The 18790-nt window shown below is 38.2% G+C and overlaps 1 protein-coding gene across 7 annotated transcripts in view; it reads right to left on the bottom strand.

Moving 5' to 3' along the window:
• PLCB1 (phospholipase C beta 1) overlaps positions 1-18790 on the bottom strand; it is a 753511-nt gene that overhangs the window by 240910 nt on the left and 493811 nt on the right. The window lies entirely within an intron of this gene.

The raw sequence follows: 18790 nt of genomic DNA, 5'->3' as shown, positions 1-18790 counted from the left end.
GCTAGCACTACTGTTTACCCACAGTGTAAATCTTTTTACATTCAATAAGCTTCTCAAAATAACTGATGAGTATGTTCTATAATTCTGGAAACATTATAGCTAAATCACCTTTAATATTTTCCAGGAATAAATAAATAGAAAGAAATTTGGTTATTGGCTTTTGATGAGTGGAGCTGTATCTTACAAAAAGAAAAATCTTATAGATGCCATAGTTTATACCTCCAAATAACCATCATCTACCAAGGTGATGGTTCCAATCATGCTGTCATTGATGAGAACACTTTGGTTATTGCCTTTGAAACCTTCTTTTGAAATTCATTTATGGTGGAATGCATATACTCTTTCAGACTGGTTTCAATTTTTGGAAACAAACCAAAGTCAGTGCCTCTTAGGGCCAAAGTTATCTCAATAGATAGCTTTCAACAATATTTTGGAGCATAAAACATTTAGAGATAAAGTATTTTTTAAAAAAATCTGATTTCTTCATCGTCTTCCTTTTCGTTCCTTTCATCGGTAGGAACGAAAATCATAGAGCAGGTATACAAAAGATGAAGATCTGAGATGCTTAAATTAAGCTTTAGAAGCCAGGTGGCCCGTCCTCTCGAGCATCAGTGTTACTGGAGTCCCAGGTCCTGGGTATTTCCATGCTTTGGCACTCGAGAGCTGGCACTTTTTAAAATAGAAAAATGGGTGTTATTTTATTTACTTTGTTGTTAAGTGACTTTCAGTCTTCTGTTTGAGGTTTGGGGTGATCCTTCATCTGCATTGTGGACAATTATCATTTTACTCTGATTTATCGCCATCTTGTCACCTTATTCTCAAACGAGTGTCTATTCCTCCCTCCCTCTTTCCCTTCCTTCTCCCATCTCTTTACCTTCCACTCACTTAACAAACATTTATTGAACACCTGCAATGTGATGAATACACAGAAAAATAAAGCAGAGCAAAGCACAGACTATGCCTTCAAAGAGCTCATAATCTAATAGAAAATAAGACCATTCACCCCTTGAACAGCAGGCATGCGCTCCTCCAGAGCAGGATGTGTGTTTCTATCTTTGTCATCCTTGGAATATACCACAATTCTCTGTGCACTGTAGCTGTAAAATCAGCACTTACCTTTGACAATTAGTGATTCAAAAGAGAAAATAAATGGTTTTGAAACTGGGAGATCACTAAAGATGGCATAATTTTGATTCTTTTATCTGATTAGGTCAAATCATATGAAATTATTAATATTTGGTGTTTTTAACCTATGCAAATGACAGTTTCATACATCACAATTTCTAACCACAGCTGTTCCTCAAAGGACAGGCAATAAATGCAAGTGGCTTTAGGGGCCAACAAAAGAAAGTAATGTGACTCCTGGAATAAAGTGTACCCAAGGAAAACTCACAAGTATATGCTCCTTCTAAAGGCATGCAAATGACAGCAATACAATATGGTGTGACCAAGACATACCATCTTTATGGTGCGGGTGGAGGCTGTGTTTGTGTCTGGTATCTTGGGAATAAATATCCCTTGGTGTGATCAGCAACTTTTAAAAGCAATTAAAACAAAACATATGCCAATATGGCATGGATGACAAATTAATTCTAATTTTAGCATGGATTTCCATTATATTGTCTCTAGTGCCTTCCGGGCACGTGTGTTGAGAAAGATTCTGAACCACGCTTGTGAATAATTTTGATGTCGGTCATGGAATGAATGACAGAAAAGTGGGGGTATGCAAGCTATATATTTGCTATTCTCAAACCAGGATATTATAATTTAGTTATGCTCTGCAACATGCCAAAGAACATGTGTCAAAGTTTTATTTGATTCATTAATGAGAAAATCAGGATGATGACAAACCCATTTCAAAGAAGCCTATGGGATATTGATACATACATATATGTGTGTCAGCAACCTACCCCCCAAACCTATTAAAATATTGCTAAATTGAATATAAACTTGCTTAAAGTCCTATAGGTCAATTAATATAATCTTTGGGTTACCTTCTCTACCTTTACTATTTCCTAGGAGTCAAAGATTTTAACAGAGTTTTTAGCATAGATTAAAATTAGTAAAAACAAGAGTTAGGTGAATCAGTGTTTGTAAGCTTTATTTACAATTAATTATATCAAATAATTTAAAAATCCCCAGCTGAGGAATTTACCTAACTTTGAATAGGAACAATATATGAGTTTGGAGGACAGTTCAGAATATGATTGTAGACTGCAAGTAGGCAGAGCAACTTTTCAACTCCAAAGCTTGCCTTGCTAACTAAAGGAGCAAATGTGCAAGACTTTGATATATCAAATGACTAGGCAGAGATATGTCAAAGTCAAGAAAAGCCAATGAAAATGTAAAGATCAGGAGTTGGAAGTTTATAAGTTGCAAGGCATCAGCTGAGGGGTCAAGAGTTCATTTGCAAAAATGTAGATGTTTTTGGCATAATGAATTAGCCTAAAAATATAGTTCTGACCAGTAAAGGCTTTTGGACGAAAACAGACCCTTAGAGGATTTTCCTTTGTTGCATGTAACCTACAGCTGGAATACTGTTGTTGCTGTTGACTTAAATGCATCAGTACTTTTCCACCAACCCGTCACTGTTTTTGCGAAACTGCTTAAGATTTTTTTTCAGGTCCACTGAGGCACATAGAAAAATGAAAAGCCTTAAGAACTAAGATGGGGAAAACACTGTTTTTCTAAACCAGTCAATTTAGTAACAGTACAAGAAATGCGGCTTCCATTCCTGCCAGCAGTAATTGATCAGCGACAAACTCTTCAACCATAGGATGAGAAAACTAGATGGGCTCTTATGTCTCTTTCAGCTCTAAAGTTCTATGAATTCAAGTGGTTTAATACACTCTGGATGATTACCAGCTAAATTAAAACAAAATGTCCATATTAGAATGAGATTATGAAACATCAAACCACAATTAAAAGCAATGTGATGATTTTCCGGAATAAAAACAACAGGAAGAAAAGTTAAGTTCAGAAGGATACTACCAGCTGACAAAGGCTAAAAATAAAGTCCCTTCTATATTTTCTTAATAAAAGATTGATATGCTTCCAAGTGGACATGCCACTCATATAAAGACACCTAAAGATCTTTATAAGCATTTATATTATTTGAACCACTTAGAGCCAAAGTAGGAAAAATATAAGTCTCAAGGAATGGAGAAAACACTGCTCTATGAAGCTTTTTCGTTCAAAAGAAGTTCTAGTGTATACTGAAAAAAGAAGGCTGGTGATCAAATGTGAAAAGATCTGACTTCAATGGGGAGGAACCATCTTCAAAGGGACACGAGAGGAAAGTGGCATGACAAAATGATGGCCCCAATGGCCATTTATATGGCTTGTCATTCTTCAGCAATATCTTTGCTGCAGAGAAACTCTCAAATGTCAGGCAGCTGTACGCATATACCATGGCCAGGAACTGTACCTCTGCCTCCTTCTGCCTCTCTCCTTCCCCTGGGGTAGATGATGACTGAGGCTCCACTTGTGTCCTCTTGAAAATGTCAGGAAGACAAAAATTTGAAATTTTGTTGTGACAAAATGAGACCTCCCAGGGATGCTTTTAAATCTTGCTGTATATCCAGGGACATACAGCTGGATGCATTTCATGCTTACAAGTGCATGCCAAGGCCTTTGAATATATACTGGGGAACAAGCTACTCCCTTGCCTTCTTTAAACCTGGGACCATCCTACGGGCCTTGGGAACAATTAATTTATTTTTATATTTTTGGCTGTGTCGGGTCTTAATTGCAGCACGTGGGATCTTCATTGAGGCATGGGGGATCTTTTGTTATAGTGCATGGGCTCTTCATTGTGGTGCGGGGGCTCCTCTCTAGTTGAGGCACACGACCTCAGTAGTTGTGGCGTGTGGACTTAGTTGCCCTGTGGCACATGGGATCTTAGTTCCCCAATCAGGGATCAAACCCACGTTCCCTGCATTGGAAGGAAGTTTGTTTACCACTGGACCACCAGGGAAGTCCCAGGCCTTGGGAACAATTAAGAAGAGGAGGATCTGTGTCCAGAAAAGGGAGCTCTGGAGAACAGAATGGAACAGTCTAAAGAGGTTTATGGACTGGTTCTCCCATTTTCTCAGGTCCTGACCCCTTTTATTAATTGACTTCTTGAAACCTACTTCCAACAGAACTTTCCAGCTTGACCTCATGTTCCAGGCATCTAAGAAAAGATGTTTCAGCTTAAGTCTCTCCAGGAAGAAGACACAGTTATCTAAACCTCTTTGCAATATGTTCAGGCACAACTGTTCTCCCAGTTTCATTTACTTGATGAAGCCTTTCCTAAAGTCTTATGACCTAATCCAATTTAGATTAATCAATTAACATTTTTTTAAATTCTATTCTTTGTTGAATCTCTTTTATTTTTTGTAAACCGCATCTTCCTCCTTCATAGTTAGCTTTTCATTTCAGTGGGAGCACATTTGTCAGTAGCTTCCTGAGAAAGGGTTCCTGAGTGTTAAGTTTTTTGAGCCTTGTACGTCTAAAAATGGCTTTATGACATTTGCATTCTTTATTGCTAGTTTATCTGGGTATAATATTGTAGGTTAAGAAAATTTTCTTTTAGATTTTTGTGAGAAAAGTTGCTTCATTGTCTTTTAGCTTCTAGTGGGCTGTTAAGAGATTTGAAGAATTACTATTTCATCATCCTAAAAACATATGTGGCCTGTTTTTTTATTTTGTCTCTTTGGAAATTTCTAGCATCTTATTAAGTTCCAGTTTCTGGAAACTTCACAATGATGTGCTTTGGTATAGGTTTATTTTTATCCCCTGTGCTGGACACTCTTGAAGCCCTTGTAGTCTGAAAGCTATTATTCTTCTATTTGGAACATTTTCATAAATTATCTCTGGGCTTCCCTGGTGGTGCAGTGGTTGAGAGTCCGCCTGCCGATGCAGGGGACACGGGTTCGTGCCCCGGTCCGGGAAGATCCCACATGCCCCGGAGTGGCTGGGCCCGTGAGCCATGGCCGCTGAGCCTCTGCATCCAGAGCCTGTGCTCTGCAATGGCAGAGGCCACAACAGTGAGAGGCCTGAGTACCGCAAAAAAAAAAAAAAAAAAAAAAAAAAAAAATCTCTATGCTAATTTCTGTTCTCTTTCTTCTGGAATATTATTTGATCAAATTTTACATTTTCATATATTCTCCCTCCAATTTTTCATTTTATTTGTTTGCTCTACTCTCTGGGAGCTTTCCACACTTTACTTCCAACCCTTCTTTGAGTGTTTTGTTTCTGCTACCCTCTATTTAATGTCTAAGAGCCAGTTTATGTTCTCTGACATTTCTTCAAAAAATAGCATTGTTATTTTTTCAGTGGTTCAATATATTTTATTATCTTTCTAAGGATATTAATGATATATGTATATTTAAAGTTTTCTTCTCACTACATAGTCATTGTTTTCCTTAAGGTTACTTTTATTCTTGCTTACTTCTACTTTTTAAGTAAGTTTTCCTCATATGTCTAGTGATTTTTAATTGCCTGTTCATATTTCAAATGGGTGGACTAAAAAGCTGATTGGACTTTTCAAAGCATCTGTATATCTGAATATGAACATGCAAAGTGTAAGAGTTAATAAGGCATCATTGTAGAGGGATCAGTCTTTGTCTCTTTGGAGTAACCCCTAATGTCAATACCTTTAGTTCTTTCTTCTTGAGCCGATCAAGTCCTGAGAGAAGATCGGTTTAATCACTTGCCAGGAAAATAAAGGCCTGGATGCCAGCCTTCCAGAGCCAAATGGGGGAAGGGGCAGAATGTTTACGATCACTTTATCTCTTTGCTTTCAAATAGTATCCCTGACTTCACCTGGGATTGTGTTATCCTCAGACCCTCTGCTTTCTTGTCTCCAGAAGGGAAAGCTTTAGTTTTCTCCCAGGTGGGAGACTATTCCTTAAACAGCTGTCAACCAACCCTCCTTATTCTAGGCTGTAACTCTAAACCTATGATCAGTTTCCTCAGATGTGTTATAGCTGTAAACCTATAGATCGTTGCCAAAATTGTGTAATTATTGTCTCTTACCCTATTATATCCACCCTTGCCAGATTATGCCTTAAAAAAATACAATGCAATTTTAGTGTGGTTTCAACAGAGAGTTTAATTAGTTGAATATGTCTAGACTATTCGTTCTATTTATCCTGATGATCCATGATTTCTCTACTATACCAGACTGCAGAATTTTGTTGATTAAGTTAAAAAAATCAGATTTCACATGCTTTATCCTTTTGATCCTACTATTTTTAGGTAAAATAAATCAGATGGGAGAAACTGAAGGTCTTCTGCTATAGACCTGCTTTGCCTGGTCAGGGACTTATCGTGGATCTCCTTGGTTGTCTTTCATTCAAATCTTTTTGGTGAGAAGTATGCAGTGACTAATATCTCACCATAGATGGCACTGTATGGATAATTTGTCAGTCAAGTTTTCCTTGCTGTGTCTTTTCCCAGGTAGAATGTAGTCAGTCACAGAGGCAGCCGGAGCTCCCAGGTATTTATCAGGCGGGAGTATTTAACAGACAAAATATTTCCTCCCTTATACTTTCCAAGACCCTCTCACTCTTCTCCAATACAGGCAGCAACACAGCATTCTAATTTTGTCTCAGGGAATGGAGGGATGGAAGAGAAGGGAGAACTTAAGAGTACCTTTTCGGCTTGGTTCTGAGGGCACTCTTCTACCAAGGCTTCCTTGTCCCCAAGCCTAGGGGAAGTCCCAAGTCCTGAAGAGAGAAGCCTGTGGCTCCTTTCTAGGAGACGGTCTAGAAAGTTCCAAGCCCTGGTGTTCCCCAGTGGCTGGAACAGAAGGAGAGTTTTATCTTTACTCTCTCCCTCTGCCTAGTCCCTGGCAGAAGCACTAATCAGACAGTATTAAATGTCTACAGCCATCAAAATAGAAATAGGGGACTAGGATAATTCACAACAGAGCAAATCAATCCTTAAACAATGAAAGAGCTGATTGTCCTTCATGACACTGACATGACAAGTTACCCGCCCTGTCAATACTTTCTCCTTCTAACATCTTTGCTCAGCAATGCTAGAATTTCTTTTGAAATTCACAAGTAAGAAGTTTATCTGAAATAAATCCATAGCCCTCACCTTCTACCTAGAAGCTTATGAAAGTGACTTTCAATAAGGTTGTGTAACAAAAGCTGATGCTCCTTATTGCACAGATGAGCCTGATGGCAAGTCCTCAGCACCAAACTCTCACATGACGCTTTACATGGGCTCTGTGACCAGGAAAGGGAAAAGGACAGCAGGGCATGGTCACAAGCTAATCTCTAAATAGAATTCATGGCACATTACTAAAGTGACTAGAAAGTTTTGAAAGTCAGGCTCTTTCCTGTTCAGTGTGTGTTTTTTACTGGGATGGTTACCTTGGAAATGACCTCATCATGGCATCAAAGCACCAACATGGAACTGCTACCTCGTTCGTCCTAAAAGCAGATGTAAGGTAACAGTGGCGAAGTGCTAAAGTGAAAAATAATTCTGCGGAGAGTCAAAGAAAGAAAATGTGGCTGGCTGTGTCTACAAACATAGTACTTTAAAAAAAAAAAGAATGGATTCTGACTTGAAAGGAAGTATATTTATACATGTGCAAGCAGGATGGTAAAGGAAGAGAGAGCCAGCCTTTGAAGAGCTTCATGAATTTAGTCTATCTCCCATATATTATTTTATAAACCTTTATATACTATTTACTATATGCAAATATTAACTCATTCTATCCTCATAATAACTCTATGAAGTGGGTACTACTTTTATGCTTATTTTATGGGTGAGAAACTCAAGTAGCTTGCCCAAGATCACATGGCTTAGAAGTGGATAAAATGGGATTTGAACCCAAAGTCAGGCTTTGTGTTCCATGCCATTAACTACTATGCTATCCTGCTGTACAGCACATAATCTAGTACTAGGAGAAGGTAAATCATAATCTTCATCATCATCACCATCATCATCATCATAACAGGAAGAGCTAGCATTACCTGAGCATTGACCATGTGGCAGGCACAGAAATCCTATAAGAGAGGTACTTTTTACTTCCCATTTTCAGATGAGCAAACTGAGGCTTAGAGAGGTACGCAACTTTTCTAAGGTCACAGGGGGTACTCAGTGTGAGAGCTGGATCTGGAGGTGGTGCCAGGGCAACGGGAAGGCAGATGGTGGTGAGTGCGACCGATGATGTTTATCCACATAACTTTCCCAGCACTGGCCTGGATGAGGAACAAGGATGATGAAAGGAGAGGATCCTGCCTCTGTAGCCGTTGGCTTCAATTGAGGCAATGTGGATTAGTCCTAAAAATAGCCCTGAATGTGACCAAGGAAGAGCTTTTCCCCATGATTTACTTATCTCTTTAAAACGTGTGACTTTAATCTTTTTGTTAAAAGAAGCTGGACTCAGGCAGGACAAATGACCCACCTAGTAGAGGCGTGAGGATTAGCTCTTTGATTTGGATTTGTCTATCAAGATCTAAAATTCTTTTCCAGACTCAATTTACATTCTAATCTCCACAAGTAATTCAAAGGCACCCTCTAACATTTTTATTCTCCAATCCATGAGTCTAACTTGTAGGAAGAAAAATAAAATACAACAAAAAAAATGTGTTATGCCAATGTGAGGACAACAGAAATGCTAAACAGAAAATATGACATTGTTTTGTGGGTTTTGCAAAAAAAAAAAAAAAAATGCAGGTTACCTTTTAAAAGGAATAGCCAAACACATGCAAATAACATCTTTCAAAGCCTGGAAGCACAGAGAAATCTTGACAAATTATGCCTTGGAAGACAGATGGCTATAAATCCTTACAGAATCATCACACAGTTAGGATGGGCAAACTGAACAATGTGTCTGCCAGCTAGCATGGCCACCAGCCTCACTTTGCTGAGCCAAATGCCAATTAGGCAGGATCTGGCACTCACATGCTTGGATGTCACTGGGATTAGGTGGTTGAGAATCCATTCATCACCATTCAATCCTCAGTCCTAATGTAATGATACCAGGGCATGTTGGAAAGCTACTGGTCCAATGGCTTAGCACCTCCTAAAATCACTTCCAAGCACAGCTCTGAGAAGGTATTTCCTTGGCTCACATTTATTCCTGGTGCTTTGACCCTTATGTGAGTTCTGCTAGACAGTAAGTGCAGATGGCTCTCATATCCCATGGCTCACCAAAATCTATTTGCCTGCTTACAGAAATAATCTATAAAATATTCCCTTTTCAATTCTCTTTGCTTGGGCACAGACTTTCCTATTACATTTGCCAGTTAACTGTGTTTTTGTATAGTGTATGAACTTTGCTGGTTTCTTTGCCTATTTTATCCATTTCTTTTCAATCCTGGAGTTAGTATATTCTATACGTGTTCTCAGGCATTATTATGTTATCTTAGGCTGAAAAGTGTCATTCATTCTTATTCCATCTTGATTGCAAAGCTGTTCAATTACCATAATTATGTACAAATACAAGTCCAAGATATCGTGTAATAATCTCTACTAAATGAATATGTGCTCTTCTCAAAAGCCTTTGCAGATCAACCCCACGACCCAGCTGTCCTGGCTTTTTGTGGCCCTGTAGTTCTCCCTGTATTCAGCTGAACTTGTTCATGTGGTTTTGTGTGAAAGTTCTTAATAATAGCACCTAACTTTGATTTAGCACTTTCCCTTTTTCAAAGTATTCTCACATCTGCAATTTATTTACATCACACTGTTCTGTTTGGTAGGTAAGACAGCATTTTATTAATTAACAGGACAGATAAACTTTGACCCAGTGAGATTAAACAGTCCTTTTAAGTTGACATGGCTAGATAAAAACAGAATCCAGATTGGTACCCTACTCTCTTAAACATGGGCTTGGAGTCTTTTTCACTAGATGTATGTAACGGCTGATTGATCATTTAGGGCTAGAGGTTCTCCGAGGGTAGGGAACAAGTCTGTCGCATTTTATTAGTGCACCATCACATTGTTCCATGAGAGGAGACCCTTCACAATGGTTCTTGACCATAACACAAAGGAGAGCACAATGTTCTAGATCCTTAACGAGAATATCATGTTCCTTGGGTAAGATGGACATTAATTTTGCCCAGGACTGAGAGATGATGCAACATTTAATGGCTGCCTACTGTTCCTCATTCTCACCTCCTAAATTGCCCTACTGGTGCTACCTGGAATCACCTTTCAAATAAACTCTTTATATTTGGATTCTTCTCCCAGGGTCACTGCTGGGGGAAGCTAAACAAAGGCAAATAGTGTAAGCAGATAGGTTAGGGAGAGTCCCTGGAAAAAGAGAACCAGGCATGGCTTTCTTGACATAAGAGAACCCATTTTGGTCTAAGCCATTTAGTGATCTAAGACTGGCCACAATGCCCCTTGAACAGGTCTCAGGAATCAATGATATTAAGGGAACAAAGGAATGCAGGAACAAAGAAAAGGCAGTCAAAGAGTAGTGCAATGATAAAGCAGAGCCCTAGTTCCTCCTCAAGGGATATACATAATAATAATGTATCTTTGAGTTCTGCAGGAACTAAGGCCCCCTCCCAGGTGGAAGATGGAATTGTGATGTTGACCCTCCTGACTTCAATCAATTAAAGCTTGGACTCTTTCGATTTTTGCCTCAATTTTATGCTGAATTCTCATCTGCTCTAGCCTCTTCATGAATATGCAAGTACCCTTAGCTTAAAACTTCCCCAATTTTGCTGTTAGGGGAGACACTGCTTTAGAAAAGATCCCCGACGTTCTCCTTATTTGCTGCAAGTAATAATCCTTCCTTCTCCCGATCTTTGGCTTGGGTGTGTCTATTGGCTCAATACCCACCAAGAGGTGAACCCAGTTTTTAGGTAACAGTAACAACATTAATAAGAAGCATTTTGGACTCCTTTCCTACACGTAAGGTAGGGTGTTAGGTGAGAAATTTAATTTTTTCAAACATCCTCAGTTAAGTCTTCCTCTTAAAATCGTGCCATCCCTACTCTGCAGGTAATTTTGCTTTTGCAACTGGAGTCCTACAGACTGCAGTGGTTCACACAGGGCTCCTAGAATCTCTATAATGAATGACTGAAATTATTGGTCATTCTCAGCTTCCCGACATTTCACCCATTGCCACAGTGCATTTTTCAGCTTTCCTGTGAAGTGTTAGGTTACCTCACCTCATCTGGCTTCCTTGTGGTCACCATATGTTTTCCATGGAGTTGATTCTCTCTGCATTCAATCAGCTTCCTTCCCGCTTATTTGGTGTAAAATCAACTATCAACAAAACTCAGCTCTGGGAAAAGCAGATGTTGGGGTCCAATGCCTTGGCTTCCTGGCTTTTCTGCAGCACAGTGCAAGCTGCTAAGCCGTTCCTTCTAACTGAGCCATAGCCTGCCCCCGACCCCTGCTGGCAAGGGAAAAGGTGTAACAGTCAGTGATTATTAATGCTTTGTTCTGATGGGAGGTTACCTCTAGGAGAAAATAGCCATTATCTGCTTTGTCCCATTAGTTCTCACCCACAACGGCAAGGCATCTTGGGAAGGTATAGTCTGATAAGGGAAAGAAGTTTTAAAAACACTCAACAGACTGGGGTGGATTATGCTACCAAGTTCACTCCTGCACCTCTTTAAAACTTGCATTTGTTTTTGTCTTATATATATATATATATATATATATATATATATATATATATGTTTTTTTTTGTTTTTTTTTTTTCCTGACTGATTGTTTTCTGAACAAAAGCCATTTCAGCTTTGAATGGACATGGTTGTGGCTTTCTGGTTAGAGCTGTAATTCTGAGTGGACACTGAGGTCACAGAAAGAAAGGATGCAAGAGAAAAAAACCAGGACTCCTGGGCCAGGCATTTGTTTTCCTCAAGCCCAGTTCCTCCCTCCTGGGAAAGGAGGAAATGCAATCAAGAAAGGAAATTCAAGGAAGTTATCAAGCCAACTGATGAACAGTGAATTCATAATGGCTATCTTTTTTTTTTTTTTTTTTTTTTTTTGCGGTACGCGGGCCTCTCACTGTTGTGGCCTCTCCCGTTGCGGAGCACAGGCTCTGGACGCGCAGGCTCAGCGGCCATGGCTCACGGGCCCAGCCGCTCCACCGCATGTGGGATGTTCCCGGACCGGGGCACAAACCCGTGTCCCCTGCATCGGCAGGTGGACTCTCAACCACTGCGCCACCAGGGAAGCCCCATAATGGCTCTCTTGAAAATAATTTTTTTTCATTTTTGCCAGTCTCAAATACTTCAGAGAAGTCTATGAATAAACAAAACACAGAGTTAAGAGGAGCTTGGAATATACTCACAGATGCTAATGTCATTCTTCTATGACCTTCCACAGAGGCTAACAAGTCAATAGGTGGAATTTAAATGGGATTGTAATCAATAAAATACTAGAGTAGCTTTTTGGCAGCTTTCTTAGTGTAGTAACTTAAGATATGAAAAGAACTGGCTACATCATACAGCTTTCATCTGTCTTTGTCTTTTGGGAAGAAAATCTATCTCATTTGAGGTGCCTCTGTTCACTCATTTCTGTTCTTTTATTTCTTTTATTGCTACACAGGTCATCTATACAAAAATATTTAAACAGATGCCACCTTAATGGTGAGGCAGATCATTAGGCCAGTGAATATCTCCTTCAGATGTGTGGTTTTTAAACTGAGCATCTCGAATCTCCTGGGGTTTGGGCAGAAGTGCCTGCAGAGAATGGGATGGAACAGGAGAATAAACAGGAGTAGGGCAGCCATCACCAGCTACAATGCAGGCTCTGCTCATTCAACCACAACAGTGCTTCTAACGGTTCTTCCTACACATTGACCAATCCAATGAGACATTGTGAGAAGAAACAAACACAAATAAAAGGATGCTATGTCAAGGACAGTCTGAAAACCACTGTTATGGATGCAAACTGCTAACTTCTAAAGAGTTGACATTGCATTTTTTGAGCAAGGCCTAATGGAGGGCTCCATGTGGGAGTCTGGAGTGGTGCAAAGAACTGGGACACAGAAAATATAGTCCTACTCTCAACATTGTCACTTAGCTGCCTATTCTATGACCTGAGAGTTGGGACTAAATGGCTAAGTCCCTTGTAGACAGGAGATCCTGTGATTTTGAGGCTACCAGCCAGGACTTCAGGAATGGTAACAGCTAAGATAACATGTGACATGTTGGAAGGGATGAGCCATGGGCACAGCCCTTCCATTTTTTTTTTTTTTTCTCTCAATGCTCAGCTACTCTGACCTTACCCATCTTTCACTTTAGATTCTGTTAAGGCCATTTATTGAGAAATGCTTGTCTTAGTTTTGGTTCTTCTAAAAGTAGGCTTTGAGATAAGGATTTGAGTGCAAGCAGCTTATTTGGGAGATAACCCAGGAATTAACAGTAGGGGAGTGGAGAAAAGAGAAGGGAAGAAAAGGCAGCAAATAAAGGGAACCTTATCAAGCAGGTTGCAGTTGTGGGAAACGGGCTCATTCATACATGGGAACTCTGGGAGAATGTGAAGAACACGTATCAGAAATGTCCCACACAAGGGGCAAGGAAGAGAGGTACTACCACCTGACTGAAAATTACTCCTGGGGCCATGAAGTCCTGGGAACTTGTAAGCTGGCTGTGGTTGGGCCGAGAGAAAGTCCCAGAGAATTGCAGAAGATGCTGTTGACTGTGTTGGAACCATGTATGCCGAGGGATACAGGATAAGCACTGATGTTTGCTAGAACTGGTATCATCCCATTTTACAGATGAGGAACCTGAAGTTCAAGCAAGTCAAGTCACTTGCCTGAGGTTAACTGGCTTAACCATAACACAGTGCCAGTCTCTTTCCTTAATTACGGCATGTTTGATGTCTCAAGAATGCATAATACACATTAATAAAAATAATCATTATTTTTTTATAACTTCTACCTAGTAAAGGGAAATGGTGTTGGGAAAATAATGATTTTAAAAACTCTATTAGGAAAATTAAGTGATAAAGTAAATAGTAAGATTCCAGTGTAAATCTTTACATTTTAAACTATAATTATAATTCCATTTTAATAAAAATGTAGATAAAATATTGATGAGTCAGAAACGAACATTTGTGCACAGATATGACTCACCATATTTTTTCAGGTTTCATCACCAAATGAGTCTAATTTTTTTATTAATTGCAATAAGTAAAATAAGCCTGTTAGCCAAGAGACAGCAGCATTCAGAAATGCCTCTGCCCAGTGCTCTGAATCTCACTTCCAGACTCATAAATAATTTGGCACAAATGCCAATTCTCATTTTTCATTAGTTCAGGTCAACAAGCGTTCAATAGCCAACAATTAATACATGCAACCTTCTTATCATAAGAAACTTACTTAATTCTCCCAGAAATTCTCTCAGAATATTTTCAAAGATCAGAAAACTAGGGGGTGGAACTGGTCAAAGAGATTAAATGGCTTCCTAAGGTAAGGTAAACAGAGATGATGGATTGTTGATTTGTGACCAGTTTTAGTGGGATCTGCTGTTTTTATCTGCCTGGTGACTAGTCCTCCTCTTTCTAGGTACACACCCCAGGTGAATTTCAGGGAACCACCTCTCTCCCACTGTCAGTCCGCATGGTTCAGGTAGCTGACTCCTTATTGGCTCTAGGGAGAGTCATGTGACCAAAGTCTGTCCAATTGGTACATTCCATCCTCCAGGCCACAATGATCCTAATTCAGGAGTGGTCCTGGGTGGCTTAAGCCATGTTCTGGTTTCTGGTATTTTGATGGAACTATGAGATTGGTAGCCCTGGAGCTTGCTGTTGGCTTTCTTGTCACTTCAGAAGAGTCTGCCCAAGAATTACAGCCAGTGCAGAGAACATGATGGGAGATGACAGGTCTTGATGACATCATTTGAGCCCCTGGATGTAGTCATGCCTGAAGTCATTAACACCCTCACTTTTTGCTTATATGTACCTGTCAGTTCCTTTCTGTGCTTCAGTCTGAGTTAAGTTTGTCATTTTTCAACTGAAGGAGTTCCACCTAATACTACAGGTTGCAAGTTTCCAAGTCCAGTGCTCTCTCTAGCACACTCTGGGTGCTTCTGGTTGTTGATAATAATGACACAGTATAGTTCACTTGCATAAAAATTTTAAAATAAAACAATATTAAAAATACAATAGGGTTATTTCTAGTATGCAAATCATTGTTAGCTTAGGTCTATTTGGAGCAAATATGCTAGCTCTACCTGAACTTCTATTTGCTTTGCTTAAAAACAAATTGTTCTGCTATTATTAATTTTGAGTTCAACTATTAAACTATTAACTCATGGAGTACTGATCAAATACTAAAAGTTTTAGTTTCATCTTAATTGCAACAAAGCAGGGAAGCTTTTTATACCACACTGTATAAAAATTTAAGAGGAAGAACTGCTGATAAAAAAGAAACGTAGCTTGAAACATCTGCTAATATTAGATCTGTTATATTAATTCAATTGCTTAACAAATACTCATGAACACCTGCTCTTCACAGAAGAATAAACATGAACAAACTTAACTCTTTTCTTTCAGTTTGGCAGTTTAAGCATAATTTGGCCTTCTTTTACGGACAAAGCTGCTGAATCTAGAGGTCTGCAGCCTGTTACCTAAGGCACCAATAGCTATTTCATTTTTCATGCTAATTTTACTCAATGCCTTTCTTCTAAAGAGTTTAAATTATAAACAAAATAACTCTAAGAGACATGAGTATTCAAACTGACATTCATGACCCTCTTGTTTGGAAGAGGCAGGAGTCATTGTGTAGCCCTGCATTAAGTACAGTTAGGCCTACAGTGCAAACAACATGGTAAGGAAGAAACATTTGCTGACTTGGGGCCACAGCATTTTTCAGTGTGTGATTTTAAATTGTAAAAATAAACCTAACTCCCTTGAGAATAGTATCTTCTGCAGCAAGATTCCAACTCTGTGAAACCCAAACGTGAACATTTGGCCTTAGACTGCACAGAAACCTTCTGATTATTTATAACCAATACATACATCTACAGAAACAGAAATTCTGGCGTGGAATGTGGGTAACATCCTCATGACAGGTGGCCAACAGAGCATCACTGTTGGTCAGCTCTTCTGGGTTTTCACTTCACACTTACACTCGGCTTTAGCCATTAGGCTTTTAGCCACACTGAAAATTTTTCATTAATTTAAGATTACCTTTTATGTCAAAATTATACCAAATGCTATAAAAACTAAACATTAGCATATGTCAATTTTGTGTATTGTTTATTTGTTTAACACCTACTTTAAAATATGTTTCTTGTATCAGATAGTATATATATATTTATGCTATTATATATATATATATTTTCTGTATGTACCTTATTCCCATGATTTTATATCAAATATAGGCAATATGGAAGTCTCTTTCTCTGATAAATGAAACTGAGTTTGTGGTCAATTTAATTAATGCTTGGGCACATTTGAAGAACTAGTAAAAATGTACAGTGCCGCAGAAAAAAATGATAATGTAATATTAAACTTCCTTACTTATTTTCTTATGTGTTTATTGATTAAAATATATTAACTAGTTGACTGAAAGTTAAAAGCTCTGCTTTCCTGAAGAGCATCTTGGTATGAGATCTTAGGTAAGTCATTTGACCTCAAAGCTTTTGTGTGCTTCTTTGAGTGAGAGCTAATTTCCTTGCAGCAGTCATCACTGAAGCCATATAATAAATACTTTCTTAAATTGTACTTTGTTGCATATAAAAATGAGTTCCTGTAAAGATCTTAAAGTCAAACATCAGATATTATAAACTGCAAAGTCAAGTAAAAAATGATTTTCATCCTTGGAAAAAATATTTCAAACTTTTGATTACTAAAGAATTGAGGTCTAACTCAACAATTTCTTATTCCTACAAATAAAGATTTCAAAATTATTATCCTTTTGACTGTGAAACAACAATTGCTAGAATAAAACAATCTTCTCTAATCTTCTTTGTTTTCATAAACAGAGCCAAGGCAGCAAACAAAATGACTTGGTGTGAGACATCTCAAGTTCATCTTCCTACTGGAGTTTTGGGATTGAGAAATGAATACTGTGATTTTAAAAAATCACATCAATGCTGACAGAGAGGCCTCATGATCAATATCACATTAAGTTGTAGAAAAATAAATCAAGTTGCTATTTTTTAAATATATCTGAATTTTACATGTCTGCATGATTATGGAATTCACACCTAGTACAGCTATAAGATGGAACTAAATACTCATGCAAATGTTAAGAGATATAGTCTTAATTCCATTAGAATCAAAATCAGTTCTTCCAGGATGATAGAGTTTTACAATAACCTATTGTAGTATTTTCCTTTGTATCCTCTACTTTTTCCAAGTCATCAGAGTATGATGTATGGGGATGTCACGCACTAGATGAAGCCTGGACCACCAGCAAAGTGGTATGAAGGAAGGAGAAAAGGGCAAAGTTTAGGTTCTGAAGTGCCTCATTGGTTTCAAAAAAGCTTTTTGTTTTCCTGGTGTCATGGGCTAACTGCTTTTAGAAGTCTTGTCAAAATTGTTAAAACACTGTGTTAGTTATTTTTGACGAAGTTTGAATTTCAGAAGGGAACTGTCAAGCTATCTATGAGAAACCTCCAAGGAGTTCTTCTGGTTTAATGAAAGGAGAAATCCCATCTCTGTGACACCAGGGAAGAAAGGGAGTCAGATCTGAGGGGGTTGGAGGGGCAGGCCTGGCAACGCCAACATGTACTATTGGGTCAGTTGTTTCCTTTGACCTCGGCAACAGTAAGAATGATGACAACAACAAAGGCAAAGTGCCTGACGAAGAAACTAAGACTAAAACTAAAATATGTAAAATGATAAAACTAAAAACTAAAATAATTCATCTATAAATTCCCAACTAATAACATGTAAGATAGAATTAGTGATAAGATTTTACTTTGATATTTAATAAATACTCTCATTTTTCATTTAGAGGATAGTTTTAAGATAACCATCTTATTAATGACCACAAGCTTGCCAGAGCTATTTGTTACTTATAAATTACTTACATATTAACATGCAATTTATTTCTTAATAATTGGTTAATTGCAGTTTATTTTCCTCCCTATGGAATATCTAGTCAATTTACAATAACATCAATAATAACACACTAATATTCTCAGTGAAGGAATTTCAATCCAGATGAGACTTGGTCTTAGTGGTAAAGGATGATCCAGTTTAGAGACCATGATGCCACATATAGTTGAAAACTCCTGGCAACTGAATTTTCATGATCTTATTTTGGCAAATCATTTCTCCAGAATCAAAAATATAAACTTCTCAATAACTTTCAGGCATCTTAGTGTTGTCTTTCTGATACCAGTTTTGGTTTTTTTTTCCTACAAACACTAATTTTTTTTTTTAACACAGAAGACCAAAGTTTAAAATATCTTTTCAAGTGGAAAAATTCATCAGTAGTGTAAACTATAAACTACTATAAGATAAGGGTCTAATGGACTGAATATTCAATTTTAGAGATTTAGAAAAATCTATGGGTCATGTCACAGAGCTAGAAACAGACCCAAAAGGGCAACCTTTAAGATAATGAATTTCCTGTCTGAAAAAAAGATGCCTTCAGTCACTGGGAAAATTTAAAACAAAACAAATGATTAGACATTTAAAAAACAATGTTACACACACACACACACACACACACACACACACATAACAACAACAAAAACATCACATACCAAACTCTAAAAAAATCTTCTGATTAAACCACCAGTGATTTAAGTCAGAAAGAAAAGCAGGCATATAAATGTGGGAAACCCTCCTGAATAATCCTTGATGTCCATGACTACCAAGAGTAGCCCACTCACAATTAGAACTTGAGCTTTGCTCTGGT

The sequence above is a fragment of the Lagenorhynchus albirostris genome, chromosome 15 (assembly GCF_949774975.1).
Source record: "Lagenorhynchus albirostris chromosome 15, mLagAlb1.1, whole genome shotgun sequence".
In the NCBI taxonomy this organism is placed as follows: domain Eukaryota; kingdom Metazoa; phylum Chordata; class Mammalia; order Artiodactyla; family Delphinidae; genus Lagenorhynchus; species Lagenorhynchus albirostris.
This window is presented reverse-complemented; position numbering and strand designations above follow the sequence as displayed.